Source organism: Coffea arabica, chromosome 10c, assembly GCF_036785885.1.
Source record: "Coffea arabica cultivar ET-39 chromosome 10c, Coffea Arabica ET-39 HiFi, whole genome shotgun sequence".
Lineage (NCBI taxonomy): Eukaryota > Viridiplantae > Streptophyta > Magnoliopsida > Gentianales > Rubiaceae > Coffea > Coffea arabica.
The window spans coordinates 21,416,676-21,436,907 of record NC_092329.1 but is presented as its reverse complement, the minus strand read 5'-3'; the positions used below and the strand labels follow the sequence as shown (position 1 = coordinate 21,436,907).

The window sequence follows — 20,232 nt, the reverse complement described above, 5'->3', positions numbered from 1 at the left end:
AATAATGAGTACATGTGTTTCAAGGTGATATTCTATTCGAGAGTGCATTTATCTTGGGGAGTTAAGAATGATCAATAGTAGATTAAGAAAGACTAATTGAGGAATTAAAGGTGAATAAGTTCTAAGTAAGTGTATACCGCTTGCATGTCGATAATTTTCTGAAAGACGCGCTGATACAAATTTATTGGAGATTTGAGAAAGTAATACAAGACTCATGTAAAAACTCTCACAAAATTCATCTATTTTAAACTCCTAATTCAAGCTCATTTAATTATTTATTTGGCCAATTACCCTGAATATTATTTTCTAACCTCTTTAGACCTAAATACATAGAACTATAGCTTCATTATATTTTTAAAGTGACTTGTTTCAAAATTCAATTTTTGGAAGCTCGTTAAGTGAAAATAATGAATACACGTTTGGAGATTATAGCTGATTTGTGGTGTAATAAGCTTGGAAAAATTAGAGGCCTGTACAATGGTTTTAAAATAGATATTTTTATGTTTAAGTATTTAAGTGATAGTTATTAGTACCATCGTTATAAAAATTTCTTGGAGGTTTCACTCTATCGCGCTTAAATCGGAAATACGCGTTCCACATGCGCGATTTAATTGAGGGAATTTAGACCCTTATTTTGGGACAATTAAGAGTGAATAATATTAATATGGATACAAGTGCATTAGAGGTTTAGTGCACTAGTGAAACAAACGCAAGAGAAATCGAGCACAAAACGCGCGCGAAGGAGAGTTGACTTTTGAAGCATTTTGGGCCACACATTCTTAGGCTTCTCATGGGAGTATCACACCATATCAAAACTCTTCACTTTCTCACCTCAAATAGCCGTGCAACTCTTTCTTTTTCCTCTAAACAGCCGTGCATAACTTCAAGAGGAAGAACACAAAGTTCTTCAATTTTCCTCCATCAAATCTTCACTAATCCTCACCAAATCACCTCAAATTTTAACCACGCCTTGCTAAACACTTGGAGAGCACTTCAAGCTAGGAAAGGAGGCTGCTCTCACGGTTTTTCTTTGGCAGGCGTACCAAAGAAGTTAGTGGTGTAACGCCCCCACTTCTCCCCAAGGCGAACCAAAGGGTATCCGCGGGACGCCTGCCCAGCTCTCGCCAGGACTCACTACAATCCATCATTCAAAAGCTCGAAATACTTTAAGTAACTTCAATACATAATTAAAGTACTCCAAATATCTCACACTTACAATTATGCAGCTTCCAAGCTTAAATACAACCCAACGGAAAAGGGTACAATAGCCATCCGTTATAATATAACTTAAAGTTTTCAAAAGAAAACAATCTAGTACTACTCATGAGCACCCTTGGTCTCGAACCCTGTAAAAGAAAACCACAACGTGGGATGAGCTACACAGCCCAGTGAGGTTCCAAGACACTCTAACAGTTCAAATAAATCAAGTAAGTTGGGCATATCATATGCATGGTTCAATGTTACACAATGGCGTGTTATCATGAGGTGATAATCATTGTACGAGTAATTTGAGACATTTATCATGGTATGAGACATTTATCATGAGACAGGTATCATTATATAAGTACATTGGTCAGGTAACAGGTATGGAGCGTATCACAGGCATAGTTCAGGATTTCATGTTGACATTTTAGCATGAAACAATTATCATGATACAAGGTAAACATATACGGTAGGATACGGTGTTCCAGTGGAATTCTGTCGGTCATCTGCACCTTATGACTTCTGATCCCCACGGTACGGTCTGGCCATCGCCTTATCCCTCCAGTGGTAATACTCGAGTATACCGAAACGGTGGCCCAGGGTTCCAACCTACCCGACCGAGCCCAGTCCTGGCTCGAGTAGGTCAGTAACCAAGGGCAGGGCCCAAGTTCAGCTTAGAGCTTACAACATGCACAGGTAACCAAGTAATTCGACAAAAGGTAAAATTCATCATTTGAGTAGGTCGAGTGAGGTAAAGTACACACTCGCCTAATAATGATGGACAGCTTCATATAACATGTGATTCATGATAATGAAGTAATCAGGTGGTCAAGTAACCAAGTAAGTTGGTGATCACGTAAGCAGATAACCAAGTAAGCAAGTAACCAAATAGATTAGAAAATGGTAAGTAAACACGGTTAACGGTAAACGGTAAACGGTTAACGGTAGTAATTACGGTTAATTGGTAGACATATGTCATTTCAATAGGCCGCCATTGGCCGTTTTTCACTTTCACCACGTAAGAGTCGAGGAGATTTACTCCAACCGACTTATGCTGTCATAGCATAATTAATCATTTAAACACATCATGAAAATATGCTCTCCAAACATTTCATATCTAGTATTTCAAGTAATCACATAAGTATGCTCTTTAAGCATTTCATATCGAATAGTTCAAATATACCTACTTCAGGTGTTTCATGTCGAGTAATTCAAGTATACATTATTCAAATGTGCATGAGTGTGGTAAATACTTAATGACCATGGGTTAAGCATGTCATAGACTTATTCCAATTACGTATTCCTATATGGAACACTCACCTAGTCAAAACAAGCGAGTAGTTCTTAAACAAGCGTCTTAGGTGTCCGCTCCGAGTTCCTCTGGGAGATTCCCTCGAGTGCCTGAGCAAACAATAATCAACTACCACTCAAAATCATTCTAATTATCGAGGAAAATTGTACACTAGTACAATCTAAGAAATTAACGCAGAGACGAGTCTAAGAGTTCGTGTAACTCGAGGTTCAAAAGTGGGTTTTAAAATACAAGACAAATCTGATTTCCATCTTTGAAATCAAATGTAAAACGATCAAATGATATTGAAGGAAAATGGAGGGTTTGAAACCCTTAGTTTCCTTTAAGTTAGAAAATTCCAGATTTAACAAGCAATATTTGAAAAATCATATTTCACTCTCCACAAGTCCAAAATTGGAAAACTTGGTACTGTTGGAATCCTCTTTCAAAGTACTAAAAGTTCTTAGAAGACACTTTTCCACGAATGTAAGTGAAAGGCACTCAAATTTTGGCTCAAAGTTGGTAACTTGAATTACCAAGACAGATTTAAGTTGGTTTTTGGCCAACTTTAGAAATTCGGCAAAATTCACTTGTTTTGAACTAACCTTTGAAATTTGGAAATCAATTAGTGTTGCAATCCAAGAGTATAACAAAACAAGCGGAACGAGAAATGGAGTTTCGAGCACCAAGATATAGTACCTCCAAGTTGCTGAAAAAGTTAAGACTGTTGGGCTATTTTCCAGGTTTAAAACTAGATTCGAAATATCATTTGGTCATCAAGTTGGCATTAGAAATACATCAAACTTGGTACACTAAATCTTCCATGTGTGAACAACATTTCTACTAAGTTTCGTACAAAAACTCTCACGGTAAGGTAGTCATTAAAACAACCAAAGTTTATGAAGAGTTTCAAGGCTAAACTACCTTCTCACTTTTCTTTCGTTTACAAACTTTTTGTACCATGAAATCAGTTCCAAATCTCTCCATTATTGAAACCAAGAGTTCATAAACATCCACTGAGCAATTTAAAGACCATTGACATCCAAATTCTAGAAATAAAACTCTCCAAATCAGATTTGACCATTTGGCTAAGAGAAAACGAAAAGTTTTCCAGATTCGATGAGCGAATTTTGTGACATCATTTGCATATCAAAATGGTCTTAGAATATTACCAAATTTTGTACAATTAAACCTCCATATGAGGATTACTCTTCTATCAAATTTCATTTGAAAATTCACACGGGAAGGTAGTTAACTAAACCATCAAAGTTCAGGAAATTTCCCAAGGTAAAACTGTCTTCTAGCTCTTCTTTCCTTTTTAAACATTTTGTCCAAAGCAACCAACCCAAATCTGGTTTATTTGTGAAACAAAGTCCAAGGAACATCTAATCTAAAGTTTGGTAGATGTCGGACATCAAAGTTTCCAAAACAACAAGTCCCAAATCATTGTTAGTTACAAATCTGTCCAAGTGGAAAATTCTATCACTGTAGCAGTTTCAAACTTTGGCCACAACTCACTCCATTCAACTTGGAATTGGGCGTGGTTGATGGCGTTGGAAAGCTCTCTTCTAAAGCTGAATTTTCTCAGAAGAAACCATTTTCAAATTCCATTCACAAATAGCTCGTTTTTGAGCATCAAGTAGCAATTTCTGTCCTGTCTCCTGGAGAGCAACGAAACAGGACAGTGATATTCAATCGAATGGTGTGGCTCACTCAAGTGGAACCAGAATGTGAAATTGGTACCGATAGAAAGCTAGGAATGTCTAGTTTCCAATGCCGCAAACGGCACTTGATTTCGACATCGGAACAAAGAGTTATGGCCGTTACAAAATGACTGCCTGGGCAATACGGGATTCATTTTCCAGTTTTGCTAACTTTGGAAATCAACTCATTTGACCAACCAAATCATGTTATTTTTCAATGAAATTTTGTACACACTTACAATAATAGATAAACAACATAATCAATTCATTAGAATCTCAAAATCTGGCACGAAAATGGTCGGACAAGGCAGGGGTAAAACGGTCACTTTTGCTCCAAGCACCTCCTTTGATTTTCTACCAACAATACAACATTAATCTACTAATATAAGCACTAAACCACCATTAATTTCATCATCCAACATCAAATCAGCAACAACCCAAGAGTGGGAGTTCATAGAGCCCACTTTCACATTTTATACCATAAACAAGGCTACCCACATGATTATATAACCTTATATGTGCAATAAATCTTACAAAAACTAAGATCTATGGGTTGGATGATTTGCTACCTTCTTGGATGATTAGATCAGAAATTTTGGTCACTCTTTGCTCCAGAAAACCGTGGCTTTTCAGCTCCCTTTTGCAGCTCAAAATACTCCTCAAGTGTTAAGCTAAGTGTAGTTCGAATTTGGAGTGAATTGGAAGAGGTTTGGTGAAGATTTGATGGAGGAATTGGAAGAACTCTTGAGCTGTTTTTCTTGCTTTGTTGTTCGGCCAGATGAGGGAGCAAGAGAGAGAAATTGTGGTCTGAAATGAGGCTTCCAAAGGAAGCTTAATGACTAAGGATTGGGTGCACAAAAGTCAACCGCAAAAAGTGCGCGCACGCGCGCGTTTTGTGCTCGATTCCTCTCGCGTTTGTTTCACTAGTGTACTAAACTTCTAATGCATTTATATTCATATAAATATTATTCACTCTTAATTGTCCCAAAATAAGGGTCTAAAGTTCCTCAATTTAAATTGCGCGTGTGAAAACGCGTATCTCCAATTTAAGCGCAATAACGCGAAACTTCCGAGAAATTCTTATAACGATAGTACTAATAACTATCACTTGAGTATTTAAACATTAAAATGCCTAATTTAGGTCCATTGTACATGTCTCCAATATTTCAAACCTATTGTACTCTCAATCGATCAAGATTTCCAAAGACGTGTTCACTATTTTTACAAAACGAGCTTCCGAAAATTAATTTTTGAAACAAGTCATTTTAAAAATATAATGAAACTATATTTCCATGTAATTAGGTCTCAAGAGCTTAGAAAATAATATTCGGAGTAAAAGACCAAATAAATAATTAAATAAGCTAGAAATAGGAGATTAAATAAGTAAATTTTGTGAGTCCTCACAACCTCCCCTCCTTAAAAGAATTTCGTCCTCGAAATTCATACCTTCTGTAATCTCAGACAACTCTGAACCGTGTGGTGTGTTCATGTCATGCGTTCTTTCAGATGCCATTGGTCGGTTTCTCCTTCCATTGACTTGTCGAGGAACAGTTCCATTTCCTTGTTGAGCAGTAGTTTCTCGTGGATACCTCCTTGGACAGTCATGAACTTTATGATTGGTACTCCCACATCCCATACACTTTCGTCCCTTTAGCCAACAGTTTTCTTCAGTGTGATTCGTCCTTCCACAATATCCACAAGTCGGACGAGGTGTTGTGACCTGACTTGCTTGCGAGGTTTTCTTTGATCGTGTTTGTCCTACTGAAGTCCCTCGTGACATAGTTCCTTTTGGTTCCTTTATCATGAGTGGTGCAGGAAGTAACAGTCCTACTTCATCCACTTCTTTTCTAACTTTGGGTGGTGGTCCATTTTTTCCTAGTGTACTGTCAGATGTATCTCTTTTCCTTTTTTGAAAAGCTCTCAGTTGAGATTTTGTGCTTTCTACCCTTTGCGCTTTTTCAAGAGCGTCACTAAATGTTTCAACCTGTGCTGCGGCAAGGGCATCTTGGATTTCCAAATCTAATCCTTGGATAAACCGTCTTATTCTCTTCCGTTCAGTAGCCACCAATTCTGGGGCATATGTAGATAACTTCGTAAAGCGTGTTTCATACTCAGCTACGCTTAAAGTTCCTTGACGAAGCTTTATAAAATCATCTTCTCTCTTTTCTTGGACAAGTGGAGGAAGAAATTTCTCATTAAATTCACGCACGAAGTTTATCCAAATTCTCGGAGTTTGATCTCTTTCCCACTTGTTTCTTATAACATTCCACCATGCTCGGGCTGCTCCTTCAAGTTGAAATACAGCAAATATGACTTGTCTCTCCTCTGTGTAATCCAAGGCATCGAATATATTTCTTATATTTTCTAACCAATTCTCAGCCACCTCTGGATCAGGCCCTCCAGCAAACTTGGGCGGAGAGAATTTCTGAAACCGCTCTAAAGCTCGATCCTCCCCTATCTCTTGGTTTCCACGTTGGTTTCCTTGTCCAACACCTTGACCTTGTTGAGCTACCAAGAGCTCTAGGATATCCGTCATGCGAGTTAAAACTTGTCCTATCTGGTCATTTCCTCTCCCAGCACTTAGCTCAACGTTTTGATCAATATCGGACCCATTAGCTACTCTTTCATTTCGGGGTTGTCTAGGTTGACGTCCCTTTCGTTGTCCTCTAGTTTCCATGTCCACAACTAATCTATACGCACATGCATAACCCTCACACTTAGTTAAAATTGAACTACACTCATATACCAGTAGCAACATTTAAAGAGGATGAAGACACTTTCACAAATAACATTATCACTATGCAAGTAAACACAAACTAGAGTTCATTAAATCATAACACAAATTATGGCCAAGTAAAGTTCATGCCAAGTCAAAGTCAATAACAAAAATAAACAAGTGATTATCACAAGTACATTCATCTCCAAGGCGCAAACTCTTAAGTTCTACTCCCATCGTCTCACTATGAAAGATCACCAGTAGAGATTCACTAGATTAATTGGAACTAGACGATTCTCGTTCCCTAACATGCTCGATTTCAATCCCAACACAAGGATCTTTTGGGTTACGATATTTTTCATCTTTCACTCTTAATTATTGTACCATCTTAACCAAACAATTATTGGTTTCCTGTAACCATTCACATGAAATATCGATTCATTCTTATTCCCCACAAATGGAGATATAAAGTCCCTATGGTTGCTTTCCACTCCCAAGTACTCGGGTTCAAGAATCCAAAATAGGATAATTCACATCTCGAGCCGGCCGGTCCCAAGAGTAAATCACCACATTCGAGATTCCTACCCAACATACATATCAAATTCCCTCCAATTATCAAGATAAAGGTTTTACAACCTATAACATTCATGATTCACAACTTACATTTCTAGAAGGGCACTTAAGTCTTTACTTAATCACATAGTAAGGACCAAACACCACTTGGCCCTATCTTGCTCCTTTGTAGAGACCACGTGAAGTGGCTCTAAATTTCATCACTACAAGCAATCATTTAACTTTCAGAATAGTCCCACAGTCCGGCATCCTAAACATTTAAGCCTAGGATACACTACAAAATCTGAAGCCTAAGCTCTGATACCAATTGTAACGCCCCCACTTCTCCCTAAGGCGAACCAAAGGGTATCCGCGGGACGCCTGCCCAGCTCTCGCCAGGACTCACTACAATCCATCATTCAAAAGCTCGAAATACTTTAAGTAACTTCAATACATAATTAAAGTACTCCAAATATCTCACACTTACAATTATGCAGCTTCCAAGCTTAAATACAACCCAACGGAAAAGGGTACAATAGCCATCCGTTATAATATAACTTAAAGTTTTCAAAAGAAAACAATCTAGTACTACTCACGAGCACCCTTGGTCTCGAACCCTGTAAAAGAAAACCACAACGTGGGATGAGCTACACAGCCCAGTGAGGTTCCAAGACACTCTAACAGTTCAAATAAATCAAGTAAGTTGGGCATATCATATGCATGGTTCAATGTTACACAATGGCGTGTTATCATGAGGTGATAATCATTGTACGAGTAATTTGAGACATTTATCATGGTATGAGACATTTATCATGAGACAGGTATCATGATATAAGTACATTGGTCAGGTAACAGGTATGGAGCGTATCACAGGCATAGTTCAGGATTTCATGTTGACATTTTAGCATGAAACAATTATCATGATACAAGGTAAACATATACGGTAGGATACGGTGTTCCAGTGGAATTCTGTCGGTCATCTGCACCTTATGACTTCTGATCCCCACGGTACGGTCTGGCCATCGCCTTATCCCTCCAGTGGTAATACTCGAGTATACCGAAACGGTGGCCCAGGGTTCCAACCTACCCGACCGAGCCCAGTCCTGGCTCGAGTAGGTCAGTAACCAAGGGCAGGGCCCAAGTTCAGCTTAGAGCTTACAACATGCACAGGTAACCAAGTAATTCGACAAAAGGTAAAATTCATCATTTGAGTAGGTCGAGTGAGGTAAAGTACACACTCGCCTAATAATGATGGACAGCTTCATATAACATGTGATTCATGATAATGAAGTAATCAGGTGGTCAAGTAACCAAGTAAGTTGGTGATCACGTAAGCAGATAACCAAGTAAGCAAGTAACCAAATAGATTAGAAAACGGTAAGTAAACACGGTTAACGGTAAACGGTAAACGGTTAACGGTAGTAATTACGGTTAATTGGTAGACATATGTCATTTCAATAGGCCGCCATTGGCCGTTTTTCACTTTCACCACGTAAGAGTCGAGGAGATTTACTCCAACCGACTTATGCTGTCATAGCATAATTAATCATTTAAACACATCATGAAAATATGCTCTCCAAACATTTCATATCTAGTATTTCAAGTAATCACATAAGTATGCTCTTTAAGCATTTCATATCGAATAGTTCAAATATACCTACTTCAGGTGTTTCATGTCGAGTAATTCAAGTATACATTATTCAAATGTGCATGAGTGTGGTAAATACTTAATGACCATGGGTTAAGCATGTCATAGACTTATTCCAATTACGTATTCCTATATGGAACACTCACCTAGTCAAAACAAGCGAGTAGTTCTTAAACAAGCGTCTTAGGTGTCCGCTCCGAGTTCCTCTGGGAGATTCCCTCGAGTGCCTGAGCAAACAATAATCAACTACCACTCAAAATCATTCTAATTATCGAGGAAAATTGTACACTAGTACAATCTAAGAAATTAACGCAGAGACGAGTCTAAGAGTTCGTGTAACTCGAGGTTCAAAAGTGGGTTTTAAAATACAAGACAAATCTGATTTCCATCTTTGAAATCAAATGTAAAACGATCAAATGATATTGAAGGAAAATGGAGGGTTTGAAACCCTTAGTTTCCTTTAAGTTAGAAAATTCCAGATTTAACAAGCAATATTTGAAAAATCATATTTCACTCTCCACAAGTCCAAAATTGGAAAACTTGGTACTGTTGGAATCCTCTTTCAAAGTACTAAAAGTTCTTAGAAGACACTTTTCCACGAATGTAAGTGAAAGGCACTCAAATTTTGGCTCAAAGTTGGTAACTTGAATTACCAAGACAGATTTAAGTTGGTTTTTGGCCAACTTTAGAAATTCGGCAAAATTCACTTGTTTTGAACTAACCTTTGAAATTTGGAAATCAATTAGTGTTGCAATCCAAGAGTATAACAAAACAAGCGGAACGAGAAATGGAGTTTCGAGCACCAAGATATAGTACCTCCAAGTTGCTGAAAAAGTTAAGACTGTTGGGCTATTTTCCAGGTTTAAAACTAGATTCGAAATATCATTTGGTCATCAAGTTGGCATTAGAAATACATCAAACTTGGTACACTAAATCTTCCATGTGTGAACAACATTTCTACTAAGTTTCGTACAAAAACTCTCACGGTAAGGTAGTCATTAAAACAACCAAAGTTTATGAAGAGTTTCAAGGCTAAACTACCTTCTCACTTTTCTTTCGTTTACAAACTTTTTGTACCATGAAATCAGTTCCAAATCTCTCCATTATTGAAACCAAGAGTTCATAAACATCCACTGAGCAATTTAAAGACCATTGACATCCAAATTCTAGAAATAAAACTCTCCAAATCAGATTTGACCATTTGGCTAAGAGAAAACGAAAAGTTTTCCAGATTCGATGAGCGAATTTTGTGACATCATTTGCATATCAAAATGGTCTTAGAATATTACCAAATTTTGTACAATTAAACCTCCATATGAGGATTACTCTTCTATCAAATTTCATTTGAAAATTCACACGGGAAGGTAGTTAACTAAACCATCAAAGTTCAGGAAATTTCCCAAGGTAAAACTGTCTTCTAGCTCTTCTTTCCTTTTTAAACATTTTGTCCAAAGCAACCAACCCAAATCTGGTTTATTTGTGAAACAAAGTCCAAGGAACATCTAATCTAAAGTTTGGTAGATGTCGGACATCAAAGTTTCCAAAACAACAAGTCCCAAATCATTGTTAGTTACAAATCTGTCCAAGTGGAAAATTCTATCACTGTAGCAGTTTCAAACTTTGGCCACAACTCACTCCATTCAACTTGGAATTGGGCGTGGTTGATGGCGTTGGAAAGCTCTCTTCTAAAGCTGAATTTTCTCAGAAGAAACCATTTTCAAATTCCATTCACAAATAGCTCGTTTTTGAGCATCAAGTAGCAATTTCTGTCCTGTCTCCTGGAGAGCAACGAAACAGGACAGTGATATTCAATCGAATGGTGTGGCTCACTCAAGTGGAACCAGAATGTGAAATTGGTACCGATAGAAAGCTAGGAATGTCTAGTTTCCAATGCCACAAACGGCACTTGATTTCGACATCGGAACAAAGAGTTATGGCCGTTACAAAATGACTGCCTGGGCAATACGGGATTCATTTTCCAGTTTTGCTAACTTTGGAAATCAACTCATTTGACCAACCAAATCATGTTATTTTTCAATGAAATTTTGTACACACTTACAATAATAGATAAACAACATAATCAATTCATTAGAATCTCAAAATCTGGCACGAAAATGGTCGGACAAGGCAGGGGTAAAACGGTCACTTTTGCTCCAAGCACCTCCTTTGATTTTCTACCAACAATACAACATTAATCTACTAATATAAGCACTAAACCACCATTAATTTCATCATCCAACATCAAATCAGCAACAACCCAAGAGTGGGAGTTCATAGAGCCCACTTTCACATTTTATACCATAAACAAGGCTACCCACATGATTATATAACCTTATATGTGCAATAAATCTTACAAAAACTAAGATCTATGGGTTGGATGATTTGCTACCTTCTTGGATGATTAGATCAGAAATTTTGGTCACTCTTTGCTCCAGAAAACCGTGGCTTTTCAGCTCCCTTTTGCAGCTCAAAATACTCCTCAAGTGTTAAGCTAAGTGTAGTTCGAATTTGGAGTGAATTGGAAGAGGTTTGGTGAAGATTTGATGGAGGAATTGGAAGAACTCTTGAGCTGTTTTTCTTGCTTTGTTGTTCGGCCAGATGAGGGAGCAAGAGAGAGAAATTGTGGTCTGAAATGAGGCTTCCAAAGGAAGCTTAATGACTAAGGATTGGGTGCACAAAAGTCAACCGCAAAAAGTGCGCGCACGCGCGCGTTTTGTGCTCGATTCCTCTCGCGTTTGTTTCACTAGTGTACTAAACTTCTAATGCATTTATATTCATATAAATATTATTCACTCTTAATTGTCCCAAAATAAGGGTCTAAAGTTCCTCAATTTAAATTGCGCGTGTGAAAACGCGTATCTCCAATTTAAGCGCAATAACGCGAAACTTCCGAGAAATTCTTATAACGATAGTACTAATAACTATCACTTGAGTATTTAAACATTAAAATGCCTAATTTAGGTCCATTGTACATGTCTCCAATATTTCAAACCTATTGTACTCTCAATCGATCAAGATTTCCAAAGACGTGTTCACTATTTTTACAAAACGAGCTTCCGAAAATTAATTTTTGAAACAAGTCATTTTAAAAATATAATGAAACTATATTTCCATGTAATTAGGTCTCAAGAGCTTAGAAAATAATATTCGGAGTAAAAGACCAAATAAATAATTAAATAAGCTAGAAATAGGAGATTAAATAAGTAAATTTTGTGAGTCCTCACAATTTCCCCTAAAATTTCAGCTTTTCCAACCTACAAGACAATCATTAAAAGCCATCCAACACAACCACAAGCACCCAAACAATTCATAAGCCATTTAATATACTTCATTAGGGTCACAATACCCCTCAATTATAGTCAATTAGAAGCTCAATAATCAACCATAGAAAACCCCCAATTCCAATAACCAATTAAGCCTTCAAGGTATCAAATACACATGGAACAAAGTCACATTATAACAAGTAAGTGAGTAGTATACTCACTAAGCAATTAAGTGCTATGTCAAGCACTTCCATCAGGGGAATGTCGTGAACCACCGTCACGCCCTAGAACACATAAGCAAGTACAATGAGACTCAATAACGAGTCATAAACCAATGCCAATCACAACCCCAATAGGGTTTCATAAGCATATACAAGCATTATAGCAAACCAGAAATTCAAACAATGGCTTTAGCCTTGGCCCTGAAAATAAAACTGTTTTGTCCTTACTTTGCGGTAATGGCGTCAATTTCACTACGATTATCGGATGGGGGTGTAAGACCCACCGTTTCGAAGCTATGAAACAGGGCTACAACAATGTAGAAGGTCACTCAATCCAGTTCCTAGTTTAACTAGGTAAAAAATGCCAAATACTAAACCAGAATGACCAAAACAGGTTTGCAAATCACACAAAACTGTAATTACTATAACTCAGTCTATCCTTTGAAATTGATTGATCATTTTAAACTCAATTTCATGGAGGAATAAATTTCTTTTGTGTTAATAAATCCTCACTTTTGATCCTGAACTTTTGAGTGATTAAAGTTCTCTTTTGAGACATGGACTTAGTCTAAATAAGTGTTGTAGACACCAAATTTTTGGTGTAATTTCATTTACTGTTTATTTTTTAGTTTTTTATTTATCATGTTAGTTTTATTCGATTGTTAGTTTTTAGTTCTAGTTTTATTTTTATTTTTAAGTTTTAGCATAGAATTTCTTAAAAAAAAGAGAAAAAAAGAAAAATCATAAAAAAGAAAAAAAAGGGGGAAAATTGTTCACAAAAATACGTTCAAATTCAATCTTTTGGCATTTTGGTTTATTTTTGTTAATTTATTTTGAAAAAAAAAGGAAAAAAAGAAGAAAAAAGAGAAAAATGATGAAAATGAAAAATGGAATTTGCAACTTTGTTGTTTATTGTTTCTAGTTTATTTACCGTTATTCGATGTTAATTAAATTGTTGTTTTCTTACTTAATTTTATTATTATTATTATTATTATCATTTTTTATTAAATCACGTTTCAAAAAAAAAAAAAAAAAAAGAGAAACCGCATGCAGCGGCGTAAAACATTTGCCATTCTTTGGCAGATTGAGGGCTGAGATTTGGAGGGGGGAACCAACCCTTCATCCTCACCTTTGAGGTGAGGGTTTAGGGGTTTTGGTTCCCCATATAAAAGCTAAGAGAAATAGCCGAGAGGGGAGTAGACGGGAATAGAGAGGGTGACGAAAAGAAACCAAACGAGAGCTGAGGGTTTAGAGCAACGGGTGACGGCTGAAATAGAAGAGGACGGCTGGTTTAAGAAAAACAGAGAGTAACGGCAAAAGAGGGAGTAAGGCTGAGAGTTGTGAACGGTGGGGAGAGAATCAAAAGCCAGAGAGGGACTGCTAGGGTTTAGGGAAAGGAACGAAGCAAAAGACAGCTACGGGTTTTTGGAGGAAAACAAGAAAAATTTCAGCGAGAGAAAAGAAATCTGGGGAAGGAAGGAGAGAGCTTTGGGGGTTGCTAGGTTTCACGTAAGAGACGAAACAAGGGTTGGAAGGGGGAACCTAGGCGAGGGAGAAGTAGGACACGAACAAACTAGAAAAGAAATAAAAAGCTGCAATTTTTCCGACCAAAGGCTGGTTATAAGCCATGTTTCAGATCAAATTTCTCTTTGATCTTCGGTTATTTTAAGTAAATCTCAAGTTCTGCACTAACTAGGAAGTAAGGGAAGAAGGTTTCGTTCAGAAATTGTTGGCAGAAAACATCGAATGAACCTTTGAATTTGCCCTCAAAGATCGCTGCTTGACTTCACTTATGCGGTTTCGGAACCGCAACGGGACAGCTTTAGCCGCTCTTTCATGGTGTTTTCTGTCCAGATTTTGATCCAACAAGCTTGGTCAGGTACCCTCCTAGCCTAATGTCTCGGCTTGTTGCAGCGTTTTTCCTTTTTCTTTGGGTTGTTGAAGTTATATCTGATTCAACGTTTCTGTTTATGCATCTGCTTGCATCTTGGTAAAATTTTTAATGAGTAGAGTTGCAAGGTCTTGGTACTTTGGTTTGGATGGATGTTGCATTTGGCATGAATGTTTGCCTCGGCCGAATGAGTAAAAAGCTGAGGAAACAAAAGGCAGCATACTTCATTTGTGTAGTTGCAAAAAACTTGGCTGCATTTTTCCTCTTTCCTTTCGGTCAAATTCAGGTTTTGTTTGAATCCTGCAACCGAATTTTTGTGTTTGATTTAGTTGATGTTTGAGAGTTAAAATCCTGGTAATTGGTAAACTTGTCTGCATGCTGAAATGGAAAGAGAGTTGCATCAAAGAATCGGTAATAAAGAAGAAAGCTTCTGAGAAGGAACGGCATTTCTGGGTTTGAAATTTGCATGATTAGGTGTCGAATGTTATGTTTCCTTGTTTATGATCTAAGCTTGATGCTTGATAGAATATTAGCTATGTTGAGATGGAAATTTCCATTGGATTAAATGTAGTCATGGTAAAGAACCAACCATGAAAATTGCAGCAGGCTCCATCTTCTAAACTGCAGGAACTTTTCTCATGTTTTTTGCATAAAGCTGCGTTTTTTAACTCTTGGTGGTTCCCATAAGAATCTGAGTTCATGTTGGATTGTTTCTGGTTTAATTTCACATTTACTTCGATCATACATGGCTGCTCTCCCAGTCTCTTGTGCTTTTAGTTTCTTTCCCACATTGTTACTCCTATCCAGGTTGTAGTTTCTTTTTGGTTTCTTATTGTGCAGCAGATTTACATGATGTCTTGCTAAGTTTTCTGTTTGGTTGAGTGAAATTGGTTGCTTAGTTTGAATTTATGATGTTGGGTTGGAAATAAATCAAGGCTTGGCATGAATGTTGCTGCCCGAAAGTTTCTTGGAGCTGCATTTTTGCAGCAGAATTTATTGCAGAAAACTTCCCTAGTTGCCGAATTCTTTTTTAGCAGAAGTCTTGGTTCGAATTCTGGTTTGCATGCATAAAATTTATGTCAATGATGGTTATAGAGAAATGGATGAGGCTTGGGCCCTGTTTATAATGTTTTGGTCATTTTTCTGGTTTGTTATCAAGCTGCGAGCTTGCAGCAGAAATGGTAGAAGCAAAATAGCTTCATTTGGCCGAAATATTGAGTTTGCATGCATGAAAACCTCAAAAACTAATTGCCCTGTTACCCCTCAAGTTTTCCCTTATGCCACTATGACCCAACCAATTGAATAATGTCCTCAATTTGGTCCTTGGCAACTTTAATTTTTGCAATTACGTTGCTTGCTTTGCTTCAATTAACTACCATGCTTTGTCAATTGCACTTAAGCCATGACTTTAGGGGCTTTATGACCGAATGAGCTCTTGTTTGCCTATTTTCTTTAATCTCTTCAAATAAATTGGTACCTTGACCATTTCTTTTATTTTGGAGGATAAATAAGTGATTTCACTCCATTTAGAGCATCAATTCAAGGTGGCGGTATAATTTCTTTTATCCCTCTTTGTGTCTTTCCTATGTGACCCAACGTGCTAAGTGCATTGCATGTCTACTTTGCTTTCCTAGCTTTTCTTTAATTCCTTTTACTTATGTCATTTACTTTTGGTTTTCATTAAGTTATTCTTTTAATGGGGCATGTGTACACCTCTTGGCTTGTAATAGATAGGGTTGTGGCGAGCAATTTGGTCCATTTTCCCTTTCCCCTTTTGTTTTAGTTAGTGAATGTAATAGGTTCATTAGCTTGGTTGCATACCTACGTGTTAAGTGTTAATTTACGTTGTTAGGGCCTTGCATCTAGTCGAGCATGCTAAATGTTATGTGCTATGTGTTTATGAGTGTTTGGCATGTCTACTCGCTTTTCATAGCCATGAATGAATGTGATGGATGAATGTACGTTTCCGCTAGTCCAACGCTAGTCGGAATTCATAGAATGGGCTTGTCCAACGCTAGACCCTTAGGGATTTCCCCTCGTTAGTACATGTTTGCATGTTCATTACATGTCATGCATTCTTTTTAGTTTTATCATTTTGCACGCCCCTCGAACCCCTTTTCACTCCATTTTAGGATTTTTTGCATTTCATGCTAGTTATAGGGTTCATTTGCTTGAGAGTCCCCTTAAATATGGGATATAGACGAGTGTGGCTTTTTCTAAGCCTTAGCACGCTTGTATTCCCTCTATAAAAGGGCAAATTGAGTCACGATTTAGGTCTCCCCATACCCAATATGCATGAATTCCCTAGGCTCATGCATTTCTAAGTCCACTCTATCATTACACTTTCACTTTTCCTCCCATTTGCACACGTACACCTTTTATCCCTTCACTTGCACACGAACACTTTTCCTCCCATTTGCACACGTACACCTTTCATCCCTTCACTTGCACACTTTCACTTTTGTCTCATTTGCACACATGCACCTTTTTATCCCTTCACTTGCACACAAACACTTGTAAATACATTTGCACACCTCCACTTACATCCTATTATTTTTCTCACTTCACATATCCTCACATTGCATACACGCATTCCATTCATTTGCATCCCACTCGCATTATTCGTGACTTCTTCAAAGGATCGTTATTGGGCTTCACAAATTAATGTGATTGGTACCACTCAACCTTTGAAGGGAAATTTCCCCCAATACCCCTAGGTCTAGGGTTTGCATTCATGTAGTGCATCCAAATGTAATAAATTATTTGGTTAAAACAAGAAAATCTTTGATTAAATCATGCAACTAGCCTTGGCTAGGTCAAAGGGGTGCCTTGGATTTTATCCTTGCCTTCCCCTTTGTCAAATGGACTCCCGAACCTTTTTTTTGTTTACGTGGACTAGGAGTCGTTTAAAAGGGGTTTCTTACAACTTTTTCCTAAAAAATTCATTTTTAGGTGACTTGGTACACCTTAACTCATTACCAAGTGGCGACTCCCATTTTTTCAAAAACCCTTTTTAAACTATAATTTTGGGTCAAATCGTCGCATTCTCAAACCCCCATTTAGACCCACTTTTCTTTTAAATCAAAATTCAAATTGAATCAAAAAATACATTTTTTAAACCATTTATTTATTTATCAAAAAATGGGGCGCGACAAGTGTACCTTCGTTATTGGTTAATACATGGTTGTGAGTGAAAGTACTTGTTATTTGTTCAGGCGCTCAAGGAGATCTTCAAGAGAATCTCGAAGTCGACGCCTGAAGGCTTAATTACTCGCTCACTTACTTTTGTTTTGACTTGGTGAGTGTCAAGTGCATGAACCGTTGTGAATACTTGATTTACCTTGCTTAAATACGCAAATCCCATTTGATGAGACGAGTGTGTACTTTACCGCACTCGCTCTCCTATGCTCAACTTGTTTCTTGACTTATTACGTGATTACTCGAACTCAACTTGTATTAAACTTGGTTTTAAAGTCGATTGGGGGAATCTTATCGACTATTATACTCGTAATCATTGTGCATGTTGTGTTGTCAAGCGCAGTGAACCTCCTCGACTTATATTCGTATTCGGGGGACGTCCAAACTCGTTGGCTAACTCTGCGAATCGAGCTAGCATAGGATTGGTCGAGGAGCTTAGTAAACCATGAGCAAATACGAAATTTGATCTATTGGAGAGATCTTGCTTGGAATACTCGCGTAGTATTGCCATGATATACTCGAGTAATATCAAAACCTTGATGAGCGGGACCGAAAGGGGATGTAATGGTGACGAGATTCGAAGAAAGTGGTATATCTATAGGATTTGATACTTATGTGGTTGACGGAGTGTCAACATGGAATTTGATCAAGACATTGACTCGACTACGTGAAATTTAGCTCCTGAGAGTTACAGTATTCTTGAATTGTTTCTGTTTACTTTTCTTACTTAAAATGTTAATTACTCGAACTTTATAGCTTTACTTAGTGTAAAAATGTTGTCGCTACTTGGACTATGTGTTTGCATGTGTGTTTCTTGGTCTCACAAGTATTCGCTCATCCTATTAGATTTGTTTTCCTTAACAGGAGCCGAAATGGAAGGATTTATGGAGCAGCCGATTTGATGCACTTTTGATTAGGATTTTGAATGTAATTGATTAAATGACTTTTGAAATTTGTATATTTTTGGAGAAAGTGATGTACTTGGTATCTAGATATGTAAGAATTGAATACTAATTAAGGAAGCGACTTTTCTTTATGCTTTCGACTTTTATTATTCGGTTATTTCTCTTAAATTTGAATTGAAATTGTATCAGGTCCTAGTGAGATTTGGGTAGGCGTCCTGTCGATACCCTTGGGTTCACCCTTGAGAGAAGTGGGGGTGTCACATATTCAAGCTCAAGAGGAGTTTGGAGTTTGGCATGCTATTCTTTCCCTATTACTTACTATCTTGCAAACATAAATTGCTCATCTCTTCTATTCACAAGCAATCTTGCTTTCATATTAACTGTTCCATTGAGTGGTCATCTAGAAAATAGGGTAAATTTCATTTTGAACCAAAAAGTGTCTCTTAACCTGATTAGTTTTTAATTTACCTAATTCACCACCTTCTTAGGTTGTCTTCGATCTTTACAATTGCTATCAGAGATTGATCTCCTTGAGATTAAACTCAAACAGCTTTGGAGTAAAATGACAACCAATAATGCCATGTTTTTTAAAGGACAATCTGTCAGTAGACTCCCATTATTTAATAAATCCAATTATGTGAGTTAGAAGAAAAGAATGATTATCTTCTTGCAATCTATTGATATTGAACTATGGTTTATTGTTATTGAAGGTCCATATGATGCCTCCATAATAGATAAAGTTACTCATAGACCAAGATCAAAAATCAGAAATGAATTGACTGGTGATGATAGAACCCACCTTACCTTGAATGCCAAGACTATGAATGTGTTGTATAGTGCTTTAGATTCAAATGAATTTATTAGGATCAAAAATTGTAGGTCTGCTAAAGAGATTTGGGTAAATTGAGAGAAATTCATGAAGGGAGTGAGAATGTAAGAGAATAAAAGAAATCTATCCCAGTTACCAAGAATGAATCATTTAAGATGGAAGCTCATAAAAATATTGACAAGATGTATTGTAAATTCAATAATCTCATTAAGGATTTAGAGGTGCTGGAAAAGAAATACTCCCTAGGTGAGAAAAACAGAAAAATCTTGAACGCCTTGTCCAAAGATTGGGAAAGTAAGGTGACTGCCATTGAGGAGGCTAAATATTTGAATTTTATGCCTATTGAATCTCTTATCAATTCTCTAATATCTTATGAGCTAAAAGTTAAGACTAAGGTACAACAGGAATAGGATGCAAAGGCAAGAAGGAGTATTGCTTTAAAAGCATCTCAAGATGAAGATGACTCGGCTTCCTTGGATGGAAAAGATGTGAAAGTTGATGACAATGATCTTGCTCTCATCATAAGAAGTTTCAAAAGAATCCTCAACAAAAAGAGATTCATAAAAGGAGGACCTAGCAATTCATTTCCAAATCAGTCCAACAATGCAAGAAGCAAAGGAAAGCAAAAGGCCAACAAAGAACAACCTGACAAATGCTTTGAATGCGGCCAGCTTGGATACTACATGAGCGAGTGCCCAATGAAGAAGAAGAAAGAGGGAAAACCTGAACAAAAACAAAAATTCAACAACTTTCAAATCACATGGAATGATTGCAACTCAGATGGTGATGTTGAAGAGGAAGAAGAATCAGCG

The 20,232-nt window shown here is 37.3% G+C and overlaps 2 long non-coding RNA genes across 2 annotated transcripts; both read right to left on the bottom strand.

Annotated features, from left to right (window-relative positions):
* Positions 1–1,110: 1,110 nt before the first annotated feature.
* Positions 1,111–5,118, bottom strand: LOC140015580 (uncharacterized). Its single transcript, XR_011822225.1, has 3 exons — positions 4,767–5,118; positions 2,524–2,604; positions 1,111–1,346 (listed from the first exon to the last, which is right to left on the bottom strand). It is a non-coding gene; the product is annotated as an uncharacterized lncRNA (long non-coding RNA).
* Positions 5,119–7,301: 2,183 nt separating this feature from the next.
* LOC140016223 (uncharacterized) lies at positions 7,302–11,848 on the bottom strand. The gene is made up of 3 exons (XR_011822565.1): positions 11,503–11,848; positions 9,260–9,340; positions 7,302–8,082 (listed from the first exon to the last, which is right to left on the bottom strand). It is a non-coding gene; the product is annotated as an uncharacterized lncRNA (long non-coding RNA).
* Between the last annotated feature and the right edge of the window lie 8,384 nt (positions 11,849–20,232).